Source organism: Manis javanica, chromosome 5 (genome assembly GCF_040802235.1).
Source record: "Manis javanica isolate MJ-LG chromosome 5, MJ_LKY, whole genome shotgun sequence".
In the NCBI taxonomy this organism is placed as follows: Eukaryota; Metazoa; Chordata; class Mammalia; order Pholidota; family Manidae; genus Manis; species Manis javanica.
Window position 1 is genome coordinate 92,901,632 of NC_133160.1, and position 22,106 is coordinate 92,923,737.

General features: G+C 33.0%; 1 non-coding gene across 1 annotated transcript; it reads left to right on the top strand.

Annotated features, from left to right (window-relative positions):
* Positions 1-1,923: 1,923 nt before the first annotated feature.
* LOC118972735 (U6 spliceosomal RNA) lies at positions 1,924-2,028 on the top strand. The gene has a single exon (XR_005061816.2). It is a non-coding gene; the product is annotated as a U6 spliceosomal RNA (small nuclear RNA).
* The last annotated feature ends 20,078 nt before the right edge of the window (positions 2,029-22,106 follow it).

The following is a 22,106-nucleotide window of genomic DNA, read 5'->3' on the forward strand; positions in this document are numbered from 1 at the left end:
GTTTTTGGACAGTTAAGAATTTGTGATTATATGCTATCATCCATATGGCTCCATGTTTTTCACCCAAAAGTGTGATAATGATTGTTAGTTTTGCTTGTTGGTCATTGTCACCTCATCAACATTGTTATGGAACCATTAAATTTTTTCCTCTCTAGCTTCCTGTTAACATCACCGTGTTTTTTAAATGTCCTGTAGTTTAAGATGTTTAAGTTCCAGCATTTTAGTCTTTTCCAAACTTAAGGAATCTTTTCAGACACCTATCATTCTCCTTCTGCAATTTATTTGCAGTATTAGTGATTTTTTAGCTACTTAATTTGTTTCATACCACCCCCAGCTTCTAAATTTCTGTTTTCAGTGACAATATATGATGCAGTCTCCAAAAATTTACCATAACTGTCTTATTTTTTTATTTAACTTGAACAAGAGATGAAAGTACATTAAAAAATAGTCCAAGAGGAAGAATTAATCATGGCTGGCAAGTAAGGAGGTTAAGATAGAAACATAGAAGACATAGTAACATTTGAGTTTGAAAAATGTTGTTTCCACCCAAAAATTGTCTATCACATAATGTACCTGTGTTTCTCTATTTTAATCATTATGGCTGTTTAAATTTAATTTATAACAGGGAAACCTTATGCTCATTAATTTTTATTTTTCAAAATTAACCAATCTCTTCTTTTTTGTCTGTTCTTTCAGATGAATTTCAGTATCGCTTCATCAATTTTTTAATAGACTGTTTTTAGAGCAGTTTTGTGTTTATTGCAACATTGAATGGAAAATACTGATCCCCATGTACTCCTTGCTCTATCCCAGCCTCTTTCACTATCAACACCCCCCGTCACAGTGGTACGTTTATTACAATTGGTGAACATACATTGACACATCATTATCACCTAAAGTTTATAGTTTACATTGGGGTTCACTCTTGGTGTTGTACACTCTATAGTTTTGTAAAATTGTACAATAACATGTATCATTATAGTATCATACAGAATAGTTTCACTTCCCAGAAAATCCATTGTCTTCCACCTGTTCATCCCTTCTTCCCACTAACCTCTGGTAACCACTCATCTTTTCAGTCTCCATAGTTTGGACTTTCCAGAATGTCATGTAGTTGGAATTACCCAGTGTGTCTTTTAAATCTTTTAAGCTTGGCCTCTTTCACTTAGCAGTACACATTTAAGGTTCTTCTCATTTTGCATGTATTGATAACATTATTTTTAGCACTGACTAATATCCCAGTATCTGGATAGTACCACAGTTTATCCATTTACCTATTGAAGGATATCTTTGTTGCTTGTATGTTTTCGCAATTATGAACAAAGCTATTATAAACGTGTGTGCAGGTTTTTGGAGACTTCAGTTTTCAACTCATTTGAATAAATACAAAGGAGTAGGATTGTGTATTGCATGGTAAGAATATGTTTAATTTTGTAAGAAATCGCCAAACCCTCTCCCAAAGTAGCTATACCAGTATACATTTTGACCAACCATCAGTGAGTTCCTGTTGCTCCACATCATCACCATCATTTGGTGGTAGTAGTGTTTTGGACTTTGGCCATTCAAGTAGGTATGTATTGGCATCTCATTGTTTTAATTGCAATTGCCTAGTGACATACAGCATCTTTTCATGTGCTTATTTACTATCTAAATATCTTATTTGCTGAGATGTCTGCTCAGATCTTTTGCCCATTTTTTAAATTCAAATTGTTTAGCTTTCAGAGTTTTTTGTATGTTTTGGATAACAGTTCTGTGTCAGAAATGTCTTCTGCAAATTTTACTCCTAGTCTGTGGCATGTCTTCTCATTTTCTTGACTGTGTTTTTGTAAAACAGAAGATTTTAAACTTAATGAAGGCCTATTTATCTATTATTTCTTTCATGAGTCATGTTTTTGATGTTATATATAAAAAGTCATTGCTAGTGCTTGCTTCGGCAATACATATAGTAAAATTGGAATGATACAGAGAAGATTAGCATGGCCCCTGCACAAGGATAATATGCAAATTCGTGAAGTGTTCCATAAAAAAAAAAGTCATTGCTCAACCTAGGGTCATCTAGATTTTCTTCTATGTCACCCTCTTGGAGTTTTATATTTTTGCATGTTTACATCTGTGTTCCATTTTTAGTTAATTTTTGTGAACGGTGTGTAGTCTGAGTTTAGACCCATTTTTGTGCACTTAGATGTCTAGTTGTTCCAGCACCATTTGCTGAAAAGATAATTTTTGCTTCATTGTATTGTCTTTGCCCCTTTGTCAATATCAGTTGACTATATTTTGTGGATCTTTTTCTGCTAATTTTTGTTTTTTCACCAGTTCTACATTATCTTGATTATTGTACCTTTACTGTAAGTCTTGAAGTTGCAAAGTACACATATTTTTTGATAGGGAACAGTTGTTATGTTTTGGAATTATATAGCTAACCTTATAAAATGACCATGGCAGCATTCCATTTTTTCATACATTGGGAATAATTTATAAAACATTATCAGAAGTTCTTTCTAAAAAATTCAAAAGACTTTACTGTCATTCTTTTTATGTAAGCAGTACAATAAATATCATCTCACATACCAATTTGTGAAGAATCAGGATGATTTCATAAAAATAAAATCCTAGGCCAGATATTCACTTGTCTCTTCTTCTATTTATTCTAATGTTCTACTAAAAAAAAAAGTTAAACATTAAAACTTGCTTGAGCCCAAAAAGTGAAGATATAATATACAGTCATTTGCTTTTTAAAATCTGATTATTCCAGTACCAATAACCTTTGAGTACATCCTTTTCCTTGACTTGAAATACCAATTTTACCATATGGTAAATGCCTATATTTATTTTAAGCCTAGCAAATTACTTTTCCACTGAATTACCACCTGTTTTTGGGCTTGAGCCACATGATTTTAAATATAGAATAATATTATTTTACAATAGCTGGTAGTATCCTACCCTCCTAAATCTTTCTCTAATGAACCTTAATTTCAGATCCTTTCACATCCAGGAACCTTTGGGGAAAGGTCTAGAGAGAACTGGTGCAGGGAATACCCAAAGGAAGAATTTCAGTTTGCTTCTCTCTTACAGAGAAAGCCTGATACCTTCTCTCTGCCTCTATTTCTCTCATGCCGAAATTCAGGCACACTAGTATGTCAGCTTTTTCTGTTTCCTATTGTCAGAAACAAAGTTGACCATGTTACTTCCAAGTTTGTTCTATGTACTGTGCCAGTGTTGAAACTTGGGGTCTCTCAAAACTGTATTAACCCCAGCATTTTACTCCTAAGGACACTATACTACTTTCTTATTTCTGGTTTAAGAATGACAGAATTTCAACTTCCTGAAGTCAATATATTTTCTTAGAAGTTGTTTGAAGATGGGAGATAGTAGACCTCTATCTTCAGATGGGAGAATCAAGCCCTCTAAAACTCCCTTCAGTCCATTTCCATCACTAGTATATCTAGCAGCAATTCTTTGAAAACTTCAGCAGATAAATCTTCTATCCTTGTTTTTCAATATTAACAAAGGGTTTTCCCCAATCATGTATTTGCTTGGTCATTTCCATGGGAATTTGATTAGGAGGGACCCTTGATGCGGTTATAGAGAAAAACAAACAAACAGATATCAGATGGAGAGTCCCCCAATTACTTTTAATTTAATTTATAAGTTCATATACCCTTGGATTTATCTTATAAACCTTTGCAATTGCTATAGTAGAAGATCACTCCCTTTTTTCTGTCTAACATCAATACGTCCAAATATATTATGTTATGGATTTTAACCCCTTTCTACATTTTCTGGAACATTTCACTATCAGTTATCCCTTCTCACTCTCAACTACAGGGTGATTCCCATTTTCTTGAGATAATTTCAGATCTCTTCTGTCAAAAAAAATAAAATAAAATAATAAACCAATATTTCCAGACTCTTCATGTACCTCTATTTCTTTTACTACTTTCAATTTTTGAAGCTAACTTCTTAAAACAGTTTCTCATTGCTGCCTTATTTCCTTATTTCTCCTCAATTTCCTCCAATCTAGTTTATATTCACTTGAGTTTACCTCAACCAAATTAATTAATATGCTCCCTTTTTCTCAGGGAAAAATGAAAGACATTTTTCAGTCCTCTTATTTTTAGACTTTTCATCAGTATTGAAATCTTAATGTATTACCTTCTCTTGGCTTCCTTGGAACACTCCTCTCTGTTATTCCTCCTATCTCTCCACCTGCTCCATTTTATATTTTATAGGCTCTTCCCTAACTATGGTTATGAATTTGAGATTTCCTTAAGGCTTGACCCTGGGTCCATCTATCATGCTATAATATTCCAGAAGTCTGCATAACCTGTAGTCCAGATAACCTACAAATTTTCATCTTTAATTCATTCTTCTCTAAATATCAGACTAAAGAATATTTCCTGCTTCCAAAAAGTAAAATTGTAATCTGAAAAACCTCTTGTTGAGTAATTTTTACTTAAAAAAAATAAATAAAATTACCATTGAAATTAGTGATAGACCATTATTTCAGTAATTTGGTAAGTATACATATGGTAGTGTTTGTATAATAAAACTCATATGATAATGAATGATCTTTCTGAAAAGCAAATCAGAAAACCATCTCTCACCCTCTTTTTAGTAAACTTCAATGGGCTCTCATAACTTTTATCACAAAGACAACAATCCTTAACCTGGCCTACTTATCTTTACAGTATCATCCCTCAGGTGCCTCCTTTCCTGTATGCCAGGCCAGGAGCATTGGTCTTCTTTTAGTTCTAGAACATGCTACAGGGTCTTTACTTACGTTGGCCTCTGAGCCTGGAGTACCTCTCTCCATGCCCCGCCTCACTGTTATCTAGCTAGGTTCCATACTTCCTTCAGATTTCAATTCAGTCATCACTTCTTAATGAAGCCTTTGATCACCTTACTTGGTCGAGTATTCCTACTTGTCTCTGCATACCTCTTCTTGAGAGAACTTATCACTGTTTGATTTTACATTTAGTTTATGATTATCTGATTTTTGGTAGTAGATTTCACAAGCCTGAAATTTTGTCATTTTTGACAATTTTATCATTAGTACTCTAGACCAGTGCCTGACATGTTGTAGGCACTTGATATTCATTCATAGAATGAATGAAAAGAAGGGGGACTAAATGGAATTTCCCCATTATCTTTTTTAACTCATTAAACACTTTGGATTATAACTGCAGCTTTGGAGGCTAATTCTATGAATATCGATTCATTGTTCTTTGTATTATTTTCTAAATAGTTGCATTTATATTTTCCATTAATTCAATAGTTATTTAAAATGCTGTTTTTGGAATTTTGAATAATTTGAGGGTTTAGACCTCATTTTATTTAGTTCTGATATTATTTTTCCTGAAACCTGTATTTGTTTATGTTGTAAATAAATATTAGCACTTTTCCCTTACTCTATTTTTCAAATTAACTTTCTTTAGGTTGCATTATATTAATTGGAATTGTATAAATATGTTTGCTCATGCTTTTAAAAAGGACACCTATAAAAAACTGATATTTTCTGACAGCCGGGCATGTGGATTGTCCTGCTTTCTATCTTCTGATCATGGACATAATCCTTTTAATTTTATCCTGCTGGAGTATCCCAATGAACTTCCAGTGCTTTGGCAGACCACTGCGCTAAGGGCCAATTCCACCTGCTCTGCTTTACACTTCTCCAACTATAAAAATAAAAACTTGTTTTTAAGTAACTTGATGCAGATATTTATTTGGAGGGATACTATACAAGATCATAATAATACTTATATAATGGTTTTGATATACCAGCTTTGATATGCTTTCAAGATATTAATTCATTTAATCTTCAAAACATTGCTACAATATAGTTATTTTACCATCTCCATTTAATGTGAAAACCAAAGCACAGAGTGCTTAAGAAAGTTGCTTAATGACAGACAGAAAACAGGTAGCAAGGATGGTGTTCCACCCAATGGAATCTCAAGCCTTTAACCACTAAGCTATATTGTCTCTCAAGAACAAAGACTACTTTACATACTTTAATTCAATTAGGATAGCCATATAAGCAATGACGCCGTTTGTAAAGTGAGGAATGTGAAGTTCAAAAGGAGAGAGAAACTTCAAAAGGCCATGAACATTGGAAGTGTCCAAGTTCAAATTTGAGGAGATCTATTAATTGTCTTTCTACATGAAATTGATTCTAACCCTGTAAATCTCATCCTATCACATACAGATGATGAAAAACTATAAATCTAAGAATGCAGTATTCTCAACAATTTGTATTTGTCAAGTATTCATCTCAATTCCCAACTTCTTCATATTTTACAATGTTTTTGGGGAGGGAGCCATGAAAAAAAAAGGTACATGTTGATCAGGCTGTGTTAGGACTGGGACCTCTCTCATGGGAGACAGTCAATAAATATTGGTTGAGTGAATATTCCATGATTTTTGTTTTCAGTCATCTTGTTTTTGAAAAATATTTAGTAGGCATTCCTCATAGTAACTGAAAATCAGGCACTGTTGTTTTGTGTTTTGCTTTTTTAGTTTTTAGATTTGTTTCAAAACTTTGCTTCCTCAGTATTTTCATTGGTATGTGAATGGTGAATGTAAATGGGTTTTCTTTTTGCTTTACATTCACAGTATTTATAATACTTTGGGGCAGGTGGTCTGCATTTAATCAATCTTTTTTGAAAGGATAAGTGTTGAGAGAAGGCCCATCTATGAAATCAGTATCTACCTTCATTGCAAGCAAAATTTATTTTGAGAATAAAAATTATTTGATATTAATATATGAAAAAACTACATATTTCTTTTTGAAAATGTTTTAAACTGTCACAAAAGATTCAGTCTTTCTCAAATATGTATACTTTTTGGCAAAACTATTAAACATGTTTTAGTTAACCTCATGATGAAGAACATTTTTACAGTCTAAAGTACATTTATAGATAATAACCCAGAAATCTAAATGTGTAAGATATTAATAAATGGTATTGGTAAGTTGTAAGTGATTTACATTAATGAGCTCATTATTGATTTATGTAAATTTATTTCTCAAAGTTTATGAATGATACAATTAAAATATGTTATTCTTTTGCTTGATCTGCTAGCTCAGTCCATTTTTACGACATTCTGTTCTAAAGAAAACGTTTAATGTCACCCTGCCAAATCCTTTCCCAATTAAGAGAAAGAACACTTCTACCACAAAATAAAAAGCCAAACAAAACGCCCAGGAAGCAAAGTAGAATCTTCTAAATGGTAAGTGTGTTTGTCCTCACTGAATCATATGGTTGCTATATTTTACCACCATAAATTAACTGTCATACAAAATCTCTGGGTCAGATAATATTTTTCTGTCTTCAAAGCAACATATTTTTTTGCATCCCTCTTCTAGAGATTAGTTATGTTTATGGCCCCAAAGAGTAATTAACAAATTATAGTAGAAGACAGTCTGCTTGCTTCTGGGAATAAGTGCTTAAAAACAGCCATTTCATTTTCATTTCTATAAAGTCCATTTTTCATTTGCCTTTAATGCTAAGATAGAAGAAAGATCTTAATGAGGTGAAAGTGACAGCTTTTCTTTTAATTAACTTACCTTTTTTAATACAAAGAACTCTAAAAAATTCTATACTTTAGTCAGTTATTATGAAATTACATCTCACTGAAACATTTAGATTTTTTTGACCAGATTGTACAACCAAGCAAGTTTGGACCAAAAATACTTATTATGGTGTAAATTGTTAATAGTGAATATGGATTAAACATCAAGTATATAATGACAGTGACTGGTTTAGAGTTTTAAATTTTTTGGGGGGAAAAGGTGGGACTAAATTTCAATAATTTAATGTGACTGCATTCCAGACAAATATTCTTTTTTATTTCAGTAACCATGCTACCAAGTGGCATTATATTTCAGGAACCTACTGAGATTTTATTCATTGCTAGGGAATTAGATTCTGAACAGAAAATTATTTATTGAAGTAATAAATATAAAGCTTAATATCTGATACATTATTAGCCTACTTATTGGAGCAGTAGGTCAAATTCATATATATGCCATCAGAGTTTATTTTCGTACAGTCTAGATCTCTGCTGTCCATTTTGGTAACCACTACCACATACAATAATGAACACTTGAAATGGGACTGTTTCAAGTTAAGATGTGCATACACCTAAAATACACATCAAATTTTGGAAATTTAGTTTGACAAAATGGGTGTAAAATATCTTATTAATAATATTTTTTTATTTTATATATTGAAATTATTTCATATATATTGGGATAAATAAAATACACTGTTATGATTATTGTTGCATATATTTGTGCTTATAGGCACATATTATATTTCTCTTGAGCAGCACTGGTAAACCACATCCATGTTTTGAAATAGTGAATTCATCAGTAATTTGTGTTCAAAACAATGTCTATAATAGTGTCTTATTTTTCACACATTATATTTTTGCTTCTGTTATATATTTCGTTATAACAGGGAGCAATAGCTCATTAACTTTACTCATAATCATTGCTAAGTATTAATATGAAGTACTGCCTTTAACATGCAAAGATTTGAAAACTATTTTACATCATTTAAAACTACTGCCTTGCCTTTAATGCTATCATTGTCATAATTCTCAATTTTATATCTATTTTTGACTCATAAGAGGTGATTATTATCATTTCTTACCTTCTATTCAGTCAGATTTATCCACACATTTGTGTACTCCATTGCTCTTCATTCCTTCTTTCATTTCTGTGCTTGTCTTTGAGATCATTATTTTTGTTCTAATGAACTCCATTTAATATGTATGTTCATGCCGGTCTGCTCTTGATGAGTTCTCTGTTTTTGTTTGTTTAGAAACATTTTTATTTCATCTTCAGTTTTGAAGGTCGTTTTCCCTGGATAAAGAATTCCAGGTTTGTACATACTCTCTTTCAGCATTTCAAAGCTGTCATAGCATTGTTTTTGGCCTTCCATGGTTTATGATGAATTACTTTTCCTTTGATGATAATATGTTACTTATTTGACTGCGTTTTTCAAGTTTTCTTCGTGCATTTAAAAAATTAACTTTACTCTAATGTGCCTAGGTTTTCCTGACCACTCACCCTGCTGCCATTCCTCCTCAGTGTCTGCGGAAATTCTGATTTGTATGAGTTGATGTCTTTTTACCAGTTATGGAAAGTTCTTATCAATTATCTTTTAAAATATTGCCTTTAGAACATTCTCTTTTCTTATTTTGCAAATGCAGTTACAGATATTAAATCTTTTTATTGTGTCTCAGGTATCTTTAATGGTCTCTTCTATATTATATTTCCTCTACCTCAGTCTATTTTCTAACAATCTCTCTTTGTGTCTAATCTGCAATGAAACACATCTAATGCATTCTTAATGTCAATTACTTTATTTTCAGTTCGATAATTTCTGTATGATTTTTGTTTATAAATTCCATTTATGTGGTGATATTCTCCACCTTGTAAACAATTTTGTTAAGCAGTTTACTCTTTATTATTTTAAAGGCTATAAAACTCATGATTCACCTTTGGTTTGGCTTATATTGTCTATTTGTCCTCTTAGTTTCAGTCTTTAGATTCTATCTCCTGGAATGCCTCAGAAGTTTGATCAAATGTTGGTCATAACCTATTAAAAATTATAGAGATAATGTGCTACTTGTCTCAGGTTATCTTCCCCCAGGGTGTATGTCCTCCTGTTTTCTTTCAAGCACCCTAAAAATTTGGGACAAACCCAATTCTTCCAGTGTGGGATTTTGCCTCTTCAGGACTGTGTCTCACATGTCTGTGAGTCAGTGTGATTCTCACCACCCATGTTCCATGCTGAAGCCTAACTTTTCAGTGATCCTAACGGGGAGTCAGTGAGAATCACTAGGATTCCTCCAATACTTTTTTTCCTCCACTCTGCAAAGCTGTTAAATACTCTGTGCAGTTGCCCAGATCTTCAGTTGCCACTTTTGACTCTCTTTCTTAGTCCCTTGTCCCAATCAAGTAAAATTTAGCAAAGGTCTTAAGTGGGAAAAAAATAACACAATGCCAGACATTCATGAATTTTCTTCCTTTTCTTTGGGATTTTGTCTCTTCAAGTCTCGCTGTTTGGGACTTAAACTATAAAGTTTGTTTCTAGAGACCCTGAGAAGGCCAGAGTCTCAGCTTATGTTCCTATCCACCTAGTGGCTGACTTCTCAGCCTTTTGGGTGCTGAGGAACTGAGAGTCCCCCAAGGGAATGTGAGGCTCACCTCAGTGTTGTTCCCCCTCACCCTTCTTGCCAGGTTTCTGGCCTTTACAAGGCCTAGTTGTTTGTGTAGTACTTCATTCTCTTAAGTAGATGCAAACAGAAGTAAATTCTCTAATTTTTCTCAGACTTGGTCTACAACAAGTTACCCTGCCATATTTGAAATTCTTCCCTTACTATAGTTTACCAACCTATTTCCCTTTGATCTCTCAAACAGTTCCTGAAATCTTACACCTTTTACACCATATACAACTGAAAAGAATGTCTCCTAGGCATGATATATCCTGACATATAACTATTCACATACCATCCTACTAAAAGTACATATTCTTTTTAAGAAAACAAATTTATTTATTAAACTTCATTGCAGATTTATTTCTTGGAGTATTATTATAATCACATTATAAACTAAAAGAACATGTTAAGTTTACATATTTAATTATTTAATTATTTTACATAGTGTCACAAAAAAACACAAATTCAAAAATGTTTCTTCCCCAACATCCCAACCCTCTATAAAATACACTTTCAGAAGATAAAACCAGACAAGCTCCTAGCTCAACATTACCACTACAGACAATCAAAAAGACTGATTACATCTTTTCTATTTACACATTTTCCTTTCATTACCACTAGAGAACCTCAAAAAAAGACATCAGATTCACATTCAAAATTATTCTGCATTTCAGTAAGTATACTGTCATTTGGAGACTCCCTCCTTTAGTTACCATTTAGGAAAAACAATTTTATTTCACAATTAGACTGTAATTCTTGGCTGAGTTACTACACTAACTCTAAAGAAAAATGAGTGACTTAGCATGTTCAGATGGCTGCTATCAGCTCCATTCATGTTTTGGTGAAGTAGAACAAGCTAGATAGCAGAAGATGATTGAAAATATGAAAGAATCACCATCTGAATGTCAAATAGCAAGTGGGATATCACCACAACCAATTTTCTGGACCTCACAGTTTTATTATGGCTCAAGCAAGTCACATTTTGTTCAATTATTCCTAGTCATGATGGCAATGAACATAAGACATTTTTGTTATGTGTAGTCTCATATTTATAAAACTTAGTGAAAAATTTGATATTTCTCCTAAGATGAAATCTAGTACAGTGTCTTGTTACATTTTATAACTAATTTTATTATAAAAGAGCTTCATTCCCAGAATATGCATCAATGGATAAATCAATATATTAAATTATATTTTGGAAGTTCTAACAGCTTGTTTGGTTATCTCTTTTCTGTTCTACCATTTGATACTTCAGCTTATTAAATTCACTATGATATAACATCCAAACAATTATAGATATAATGTATATTTTAATATACATTTTTACTTCGCTTGAGTCTCCAACAGTCATTAGGACATCCAAAAGCTAAGATTATGACAGAGATCTCCTTGATATCAATGATACTTAGTCAATTTGGTTAGGGAAAAAAGGGTATTTTGTAAAATTCTTGTATCTTTTTTATTTGAGGTAATGTAGCTAGAGGAGCAGTCTGAAAGAGTATTTTAGCTTAGGTTGAGAAGTACAATAGAGAGACCACTTACTGAAACAGTGTTTCTTTCCCCACAGATATATTCCAAAGGCATTATCTGTTAATATAAAGATAAGCTGACAGTTCTCTCACAAAGAAGTAATTCCATTCTGTTGATGTCCTCCATCACTGCTCAAAGGAACCTAATTGCTCTTCTAACCTCAAGAGAGAAAAATCTGTTCTTCTAAGACATTTAATTCTCTATCTTTTCCTCAAAATTTTTCCTATTACAAAAGCAGTGTGTGTATATATATATATATGTATACATGTATATATATATATGTATACACACATATGTATACATATATATACACATGTTACATTCTTTCTAAACATGTATTATAAGTGCTTCCATATAAAATACAATGCTGAATAAAGACATCTGAAAAGCTTTTCTTTTTACTTTGTAATCTCATTCTCTAACTAGAGAATGCAGTAATTTTCCAAATTGTAGGCATGCTGAAACTAAGTAGATGATTTCATTATGTGTATGTGTTATCCAGTTCACTTATTTTCTTACTCTTCATTTTTTTGAATTATAAAAGTGGAGAATAAAAATTGTAAAATAAATATTCAGTATGTTTTACTTTGTGTGAATTTTTATGTACAAATAAGAGAGCAAGAAAAAGTTTTTAAACTGTGGCAATACATTTAATTTTCTCCAATATATGTATTTTGGGAAGATGGATAAAGCTTGATTATTAAATCCCAAGACTTTTGGGGGTAAGGTTTCACCTCAAATATGGCATTGAAAAACAAATCAGTCAGAGAGAAAGGTTTGGATCAATTGTTTTTAATTTTGGAGGGTAGCATAAATCCCTTTGAAATTTTGATAAAAGCTATAGAAATTTCAATGATGAAAATAAACTAAACTAAACTTTAGCATAATTTCAAAGAATTCAAATACCCTAAAATCTTTCAATGTATTCTGGTTTATGAAAACTTGATCTAAAATATCTCTATTAATGTATTTAAAGTTAATCATTCAAGATTGGAACAATAACCCCAGAATAAATGGTCAGTGAATAGGTGTTCTTCAGTTGGATTGGATGATTGTATTGAATGGAGTTGAATTGAGAAGCAGCACAGAGCTGATGGCTGATGGAAACCTCAAGCTCATGTTTAGGTTATTAGGTGATTCCTTAATCACCTAATTCTTTACTATAATGGCTGTAAAATAAAGCAGTTGGTATGCTGGATCAATTGTTTTCAAACATAGGCACTGCTTCACAATCCCCAAATGAGCTGATAAAATAACACAGTTTCCCCACATGCAACAACTATGTTCTACGCTCTACTGTGGAGCCCTGGAACATATATTTTCCTCTAGGTATTTATGCAGTGAAGTTAAACTCTAGTTATATAATCCCCAAGGTTTCTTTCATCCTTACAGTATTTCTTTTTTGGCAGTTGCGTTTTACAGGTAATGTGAACCATGTAAAATATAGTTCTGGTTGCAGAAAATTCAGATGACCAAGAGCATTCAAAGTGCATTACATGTCATTTGTATATATTCTTTAAAGACTAAACTTTATAGAATGATTTTTATTGTCTTTCTCTCTATCTATTCCTCTATATTACATAATATGAAAAACTGTTCATGAGAGAAAAAAGAAAATTCAGAATGTGGGACAGAGTTGGTCACAACTCTTAAGATAACTTATTAATTATTCAATGAATCAATTGTTATGTCTGTGATCTTGTTTAAAATTTTCTACACCAGAACAAGTTGGAAAAAGAACTAGTTGGCAGGGACTCCCCTCTGCCCCCACCACCTATTGATACTTCACAATAATTTCATCCAATAAGTCTTTAAGTTGCTTTAGTTTATTTTCATCTCTTTCAACAGAGCTATCACTCTCACTTAACACTGGGTTTTCTTGAGGAAATTCATATCTTATTTGATAATTGAAGCGTTCTTTTTGAAGAGGCAGTTTTTCTGTTTAGGAATATTTTTTAATCATCTTTTGCTCTTTAGTGTTAATGACCAATTTAACTTTTGCTTAATATGTTAATGTGGAATATTAAAAGTTATGCAAAAGAAATTTCATGAGCAGGATGATCTATCAAGTGGGCACTCTCAAGATTTCTACTGTTACACTGTCAGGTTTTACTTGTGTTGCCCAGGGTTAATTTTGGAGGACACAATTCAACCATGTTGACTTGACATGGTAACAGAAATAAATCCCTTAGCATATGAGAGCATGTTGCCTAGAGTTCCTCATGTGGGAAGCAGCGAAATTACAAATAAGAACTACGACCTGAATGATCTGCCTTTGTGATTTCTAGTTCTATGTCTAGTTTCAAAGACATTACTTGTTTTCTTGCTGTCTGGGATATTAATACAGTATATTTCTCCCAATCTGCAGCTATTAAAAACTAGTGTTGTACTTCAGTTTTAGCAATTCTGGGTGATTATCAGCTACCTTTTTATCTCCAAGGATGTTGAAAATAATATATTTTATGCACCTTATTTTCCATTATTTTAAATCAGACCTTCCCAATGATTATCTCTAAATTGGGAGAAAATGAATTGAGCAGTTTTCATGGGTTTTAGCATTAAAACCTCAGAAATTAAAAATGTATCTATACAGAGATATTATACATAATACTGAAGAGTATTTGTTTAGAAATGTTATGTATATGTATACATATATAGTCTAAAAGCTGTTATAAAATGACATAACAAAAGCTTTCATTTGTAATCTTGTACTCATAAATATTGAATATAATATTTTTATGTAGTATGACCTCTATTTATACCTGGAATTCTAATAAATGTAAAGCACAAAGAAAACCTTGGAATCTTAGCTGTAGAATTGTCTCTCATATATATACATATATATATTTATCAGATTCATAGTAAGCTTACTCTGCAAATTTTTTTACCTAATTCTTGAAAGGTGAGGAGTATGTTTTCTTTATGCTCATTTGAAAGGAAGGTATTTAGTATAGAGGAAAGGATGTAAGATTTTTGGGAGTACTTTTAAACCAATAATGTTCAATTCAGATGCAGACCTTTGAGTGATGGTGATTAACACAATGAAAAATATGATTTCTGAACAAATAGATGAAGGTAACATCAATCCGTAGCATACCAATTAATTTTTCACAAGGCAGCTTCTATAATGAGGCAACAGATAATTAAAAAACAAACTGATATCAAGAAAGAAAATTCAGGACCCATGTCTTGGTTAGGGCCCCAACTACATTTCTTCATTATATATCTGTCTAAAATAAAAGTTTGCTATCTTAAGTAACAAATATTATAAAGATAAAGGTGTCAAAGTTTCATTAAACATCTATGTAATATGACAGTGAAGTGCACAGCAGATTTAAGAAACGTGTCCATTCAAAATAATTTTAAAGTTTAATTGATATTATTTAAAAGGTGATAGCTCAGTTATCTAGATTATTCAGGTAACCAGCATGATACATAGTCTGAGGATTATGATTCTATCTTCTTGTGATCTAGATCTTATCAATTAACTGTCTTCAGTTTACTTTGGTTCCTGTACATATAATTTTCTCTACAATCAAATAATGAAAGATCTTAAATTGGAGTTAGCATTATTCTTAGTAGATTATGTCACAGGGGGAGGCATAAATTCACTAGTGAACTTATCTTCTCTTCCCATGGTTAAATATGTCATAAATCTTGTTGCAAAATGATTTTTAAAAAGAAAGACTATTCTGGAAATACAAGTTGTCTCATTTGAATTTAATCATATAAATTGCTTTAGAAATGAGTAGGGATCTAGATAATCTTTAGGATTATGTGGAGCATAACACTTAAATGCATCTTCTAAGTGAGTTGTTCTTACCATGCCTAAATTCTTACTCTTTTTTAAATAATATTGAGAAAAGCAAATTGAATACAGCATTATTCTATTTTTTAAGGTAGTGTATGCTATTTGATAAGGGGTCACAGAGAAATTTTTAGCAAAGGAATGGCTACTTTCCCAGATCCTGTGCCTAAAGCTGTTCACTCTCAACTAAAGTCATGAAATTAATACCTAAAAATAATTTTTCATAAATGGTAAATGGAAATGGTGACTCTAGAACAAGGGAGTTAATTACCACTTGAAACTTTTATTTGATAGCTTTTTTTAATTGAAGTATAGTTCATATACAATCTTATATTGGTTTCAAGTATACAATATAGTGGTTCAACAGTTACCCATATTATTAAATCCTCACCCCTGCTAGTGTAGTCACTATCTGTCTGCATATGAAGATGTTACACAATCATTGGCTATATTTTCTATGCTGCCCTACCATCCCTGTGACCTACTTATACTATGAGAATCAAATCATTGTTTTGTTCAGCAATTAAAAATTCTTTAAATTTTCTTTAATAAGTGAGGTCTCACTCTATTACAGTCACTCTCAATGTAATTAATGGAATAAAGTCATAGAATGACAAGATTCACTTTTCACAACTCCCAACACTCAGATTACAAACCAAATTCTGCAATGAAGAAATATGGCCAAAGCTGAAAAACTCTTATATATTTTCTGCAAATGAAGAACTTAAGTATATTTGTATCCCTGATATTTTTATTAATAGAATATTATAAGCTATTCAAAAGCAAACATCTCAAATTGTGTATCTTCATACCACCCAAAGTGCATAGCAAAATATTTTACTGGTAATAGTCAGTTATTTTGAGTTATTAAGATAAATTTGGTTCATGCCAAGAATGATGATAAAATTAAAGATACAGCAAAAAAAGTAAGATGTTTTTCTTTTCCTTCTGCTAAGTTGAAATATCATAACAATGTTATCAGAATTATTAGGACACCTTTTAAGTACATGTCCTAATCATCATAGAAATGCAATCAAAACCACAGTGAGATATCACTGAACACCAGTTAGAATGGTCACTATACAAAGGTTAAGAAATAACAAGTGTTAGCAAGGATGTGGAAAAAGGTAACCCTCCTACACTGTTGGTGGGAATATAAATTGGTGCAGCCACTGTGGAAAGCAGTACAGAGGTTCCTCAAAAAACTAAAAATAGAAATACCATATAACCCAGTAATTCCACTTATAGGAATTTAGCCAAAGAAAACAAAATCCCTGATTCATAAAGATACATGTACTCCTATGTTTGTCGCTGCATTATTCATAATAACCTAGAAATGGAAACAACCAAAGTGTCCATCAATAGATGAATGGATAAAGAAGAAGTGGTATATATACACAACGGAATATATTCAGCTATATAAAAAAAAATCCTGCCATTTATGACAACATGGATAGACCTAGAGGGTCCTTAGTAAAGAGGAAAGGATATAAGATTTTTGGAAGTACTTTTAAACCAATAATGTTCAGTCAGATGCAGACCTTTGAGTGATGGTGATTAACCCAATGAAAAATATGATTTTCTGAACAATTAGAAACCACATAGAAGAAGGGAACATCAATCCATGGCATACCAATTAATTTTTCACAAGGCAGCTTCTATAATGAGGCTCAGTGAAATAAGCCAGATGTCAGATGGCGTAAGACAAATACCATATGATTTCACTTATTTGTGGAATTTAAAAACAAAATAAAGCAAAATGAACAAAATAGCAGTAGATTCATAGACATTGAGAAATAACTGATGGTTACCATGAGGGAGGGGTTAGGGTAGGGGGGGAGGGGAATATGGGGGGGATAAACAGGCACAAAATTGTCAATTATAATATAAGTTGGTCACAGGGATGGTAGTACAGAATGGAGAATATAATAAATGATTCTGTAACATCTTCCTATGTTGACAGGTAGTAACTTCACTATTGGGGGTGAGGATTTAATACTATGGGTAACTATTGAACCACTATGTTGTATACTTTAAGCCAATATAAGATTGTATTTCAGCTACACTTTAACAACAATAAAAAGTCTTATTAAAAAAGATACAGAGAAATTGGGGATCAACAGAGGTGAGGCTTAGAACCTCACCCCCCTGTTTTGAGAGAAATCTTCTGCATCCGTGGATGTTTTATTGCCCTTGTCTAGCTTGGATCAACACTTAGTCTACAGGCACACACCTAATCATCTACATTTGCTCTCTTACAACACTAAACTATGTTTTCTACCTTTATCTTGCATCTACCTACCACTGCAGCATTTTATTAAAAATAATAATAATAAAGAGAGAAATGTGGTATCCACATATAAATCAAGTATAAAAATCAAACAAATATTCATATTTGACCTGATTGTTTATAGATCATAATGCGTGATCAAAAACCGAAAGTTTATGTGATGAATGCCCTTGTACTGTTCACCATGTAAGAACTTATTCACTATGTAAGAATTTGTTCACCACGTAAGAACTTGTTTGTTATGCTTCAGAAGATTGGAGACTGATGAGAATTAGGCTTGGGGTGGATTCATGATTGTGCATTGAGTCCCCTATACAGAATTTTATTGTTGTTAACAACCATTTGATCAATAAATATGAGAGATGACCTCTCAAAAAAAAAAATAGTAGCATGCCATACACGTTTACTATACCTTACTTTTTTAACTTGCTGTATCAAGAAGATATGTGTATGGTGAGAACATGCAGAGCTCTCTGCTATGTTTTTCGATCCCCATAACATTTTGTAGAGAAGTGCTATAATTTGTTTAACCAATTTGCTACAGATAGACATTCAGACTTCCAGTCTTTTGCAATTAAACATTGATCCATTTGGAACTGATTCTGTATATGGGGTGAAGTATAGATGTAAATTCATTTTCTTCCTGATGGCTACGCAGTTTGACATATATTAAATGGCCATTTGTTGAAAAGCTCAAAAAAATGTTTACATATATGTAATTCTTTTGCATTAAGAATTTGCTGTAAGGTCCTTGAATTGCCTTCCTTTCTCCATTTCTTGGAGCCAGGCTCTAAAAGGCACTCTCTCTTTCTGAGAGTACCCATGACTTTGAAAAAAAAAAAAAAAGATACATATCTTAGTAGAACTTGTACAGATGAAAAAAAATCTTTCATATTTATATGGTTGAATTGTGTCCTCCAAAATGATGTTAAAGACCTGTTTCCTTTGGAAAAAGGATGTGGATGTTGCTGGTGATCAAGTTAAGACAGATCATTATAGCAGGCTCTACTAATGACTCTGTCCTTAGAAAAAGGAGATATTTCTGTGTAGACACACAGAACTCCATGTGAAGATAAAATAGAGATCAGGGTGAAGCAGCAGAAGCTAAGGAATGCTGAAGATTGGCCGGGAAACCACCAGAAGCAAGAGAGGCATGGAATGGATTCTCCCTCTTGGCCGACAGAAGGACCAGCCCTGCTGACACACTGACATCACACTGCCAGCCTCCAGAATGTCAAGTCAACAAATTACTCTTGTTCAAGCCACCCAGTTTGTGGCATTTTGTCTGGGCAGCCCTAGCAAAGTAATGCAATATGTATAAGTCACAAACATCTTAAAATTTAGATTTATCTATTTGGGCAATATAAGAATGGATTTAGTGTTTAACTTTTTGTTATTAGTTAAAATGTGCTTTGGGGGCAACATCTAATGTTTGTGATGCAAAGTCAACAAAAATCTAAATGCAATATCAGATTTTAATGTGATGAATTTTTTTATGAAAGTCTGTGTATAGACATGTTGGAAGAGAAAAGAGAACCATAGATGAACTAATACTGTACAATGATCAAAGGTGTTTTTCCTTTCCTTGTTCAAATGTCCATTCTTTTTATCTTTTTTAAAATTTATTAATATCCTCAATTTATCCATCACCAGAAAATTGTAGGTCAATTATACTTTCTTATGGATGTGAGGAGAGAAGAGGAACACCTTTTTTACTTCCAGTAACAGTCATTTTTTTAAAAAACTAAAAAGCATATATCATTCAGAACACACTCACACACATTCCCTTTAACCAGTTTTATATTAATTCAGACCTTAATTCTCTACTCCATATTATCTAAGTCCTTCCATTTTTATTATTTTTACCCCTCAATTCCCTATTATCTCTGAAAATATGTTTGTAATTCAACAATCTGGATTCATTTTCTTTGCACAGCATCTAAAATGTACACTTTTACAGTTTGGATACATTTTTCTTTACATATATCATGTTTGATGTATTTCCTATAATGTTAGAAATTGGACTCTTGGGAAACAGTCTCTGTTATGCACTTTAACATGCAGATTTTTTTTTAAGGTCCTAACAACACTTATGGAAGGGAGGGGGAGGTAGTAAGATTGAACAGAGGAAGAAGTTGAGCTGTGGTCCAAGGTCGCCGGCAGCCCTAATGAACACAGTGGGTGCTCTGGAGATAAAATGGACTGTCAGAGTCATGCCAAATTGGGCTAAGATGGCTGGCTTTTACACTCCTGTGAAGATCAGTCACTGTGTGTGGGGCACAAGTGTGAGCTTGTACAAGATGATTTTTCTGCAGCTGAGTCAATCCCTTGAGGGGTTGACAGTTCAGAGCTAGCTGGAAACAGCACTCCCCAGCCGCTGAGATGGTAAGTCCTTCACTGACAGGATGCTGGGCACCACACCACAGTGTCCACTACATGGAAGAATGAACATCTCCAAGAGTTTATCTCACCTTAATGTAAAAGATGCTCTCCTAATACCCTGTAGGGATGGATTTTTTTGAAAAAATTTTTAAGAAAAGGAACATTTTAATTAATGAGATAGATGAAATATTTAAAACTTTTATAAATGAAAAATTATTTATTTCATAAAGGGAATAAGCACCCACTAATTTAGATTTTTAACTTTAAAGTAACTAGTATATTCACATGTTAACGTTACTGGAAGCAGGGTCAGCTCTACATATGAACACCATCTGACATCTTGAAAGCTAAGTCACTTCCTATGCTGGTGGATGCTGACCTGAACTTTCAAACACCATTAGGTCAGCATGATGAAACTTCAAAGAGTGACTCCCAGTTATTTGTCACTGGTCACTCCCTACTGCTACCTCTCAAGAGAACTTAAGTTGAGATTTTAAAATGAAGTTATTTTAAACACCATGCCCTTGATGCCATGAACTTTTTTCTTTTTACTTGCCCTAACGTATTTTCAGCCAGTTCCTTCACACTTTTGACTAGAACTTGGGTTCAGGCAGTACCACAGATGGGTATTTTATAAGTTCACAATTCTGCTGCTTAAGCTCTCTACACATTGCTAGTTTGTTCATTAAGCTCTTAATTTGAAATCTGATTCTTCCCCAGCTTTGTCCCCTGAGTTTGGCCATGAACCATCTAGCTACTTCAATTTTCCTTTGTAATCAATACATCTCATCCCAGAGCCAACCTATTCAGCAACAGCTGATTTTCTTAAGTTCTTATTCCCACTCTTTTTAATCATATATTATCTCTGAGCTAGATTTTCTATTGTGGCACTTGGTTGCTTTTCCCTTACCATTATTAAAATTTGTAATTTTTTATAAATTCTTTCTGCTTACTGATAAAATTTACTCAACCCTTTATGACCTAACTGTTTTGTATATATTCTCCTTGTAGTGGCAGACTCCCTGGTGCTCTGGTTTTGAATTTGTCTGTAAAAACTATGAATTTTCTACCAATAGATAAAGAGGACCTATGGTCTCACCAGAATCAAAGTGCTATTTAAGATTAATTTGCACAAGAAATGTATGCAAGTCTTAAGTGTTAAAATAGGTCTATTGCCTCACCATTTATTTATTTTTTTAAATTTTGGTATCATTAATATACAGTTATATGAACAACATTGTGGTTACTAGATTCCCCCATTATCAAGTCCCCACCACATAACCCATTACAGTCACTGTCCATCAGCGTAGTAAGATGCTGTAGAGTCACTGCTTGTCTTCTCTGTGTTATACTGCCTTCCCTGTGCCCCCCCACCCCTACATTATGTGTGCTAATCATAATGCTCCTTTTCCCCTTATCCCTCCCTTCCCATCCATCCTCCCCAGTCCCTTTCCCTTTGGTAACTGTTAGTCCATTCTTGGGTTCTGTGAGTCTGCTGCTATTTTGTTCCTTCAGTTTTTGCTTTGTTCTTATACTCCACAGATGAGTGAAATCATTTGATACTTGGCTTTCTCCACCTGGTTTATTTCACTGAGCATAATACCCTCTAGCTCCATCCATGTTGCAAATGGTAGGATTTTTTTTCTTCTTATGGCTGAATAATATTCCATTGTGTATATGTAACCCATCTTCTTTATCCATTCATCTACTGATGGACACTTAGGTTGCTTCCATTTCTTGGCTATTGCAAATAGGGTTGCTATAAACATAGGAGTGCATATGTGTTTTTCAAACTGGGCTCCTGCATTCTTAGGGTAAATTCCTAGGAGTGGAATTCCTGGGTCAAGTGCTATTTCTATTTTTAGTTTT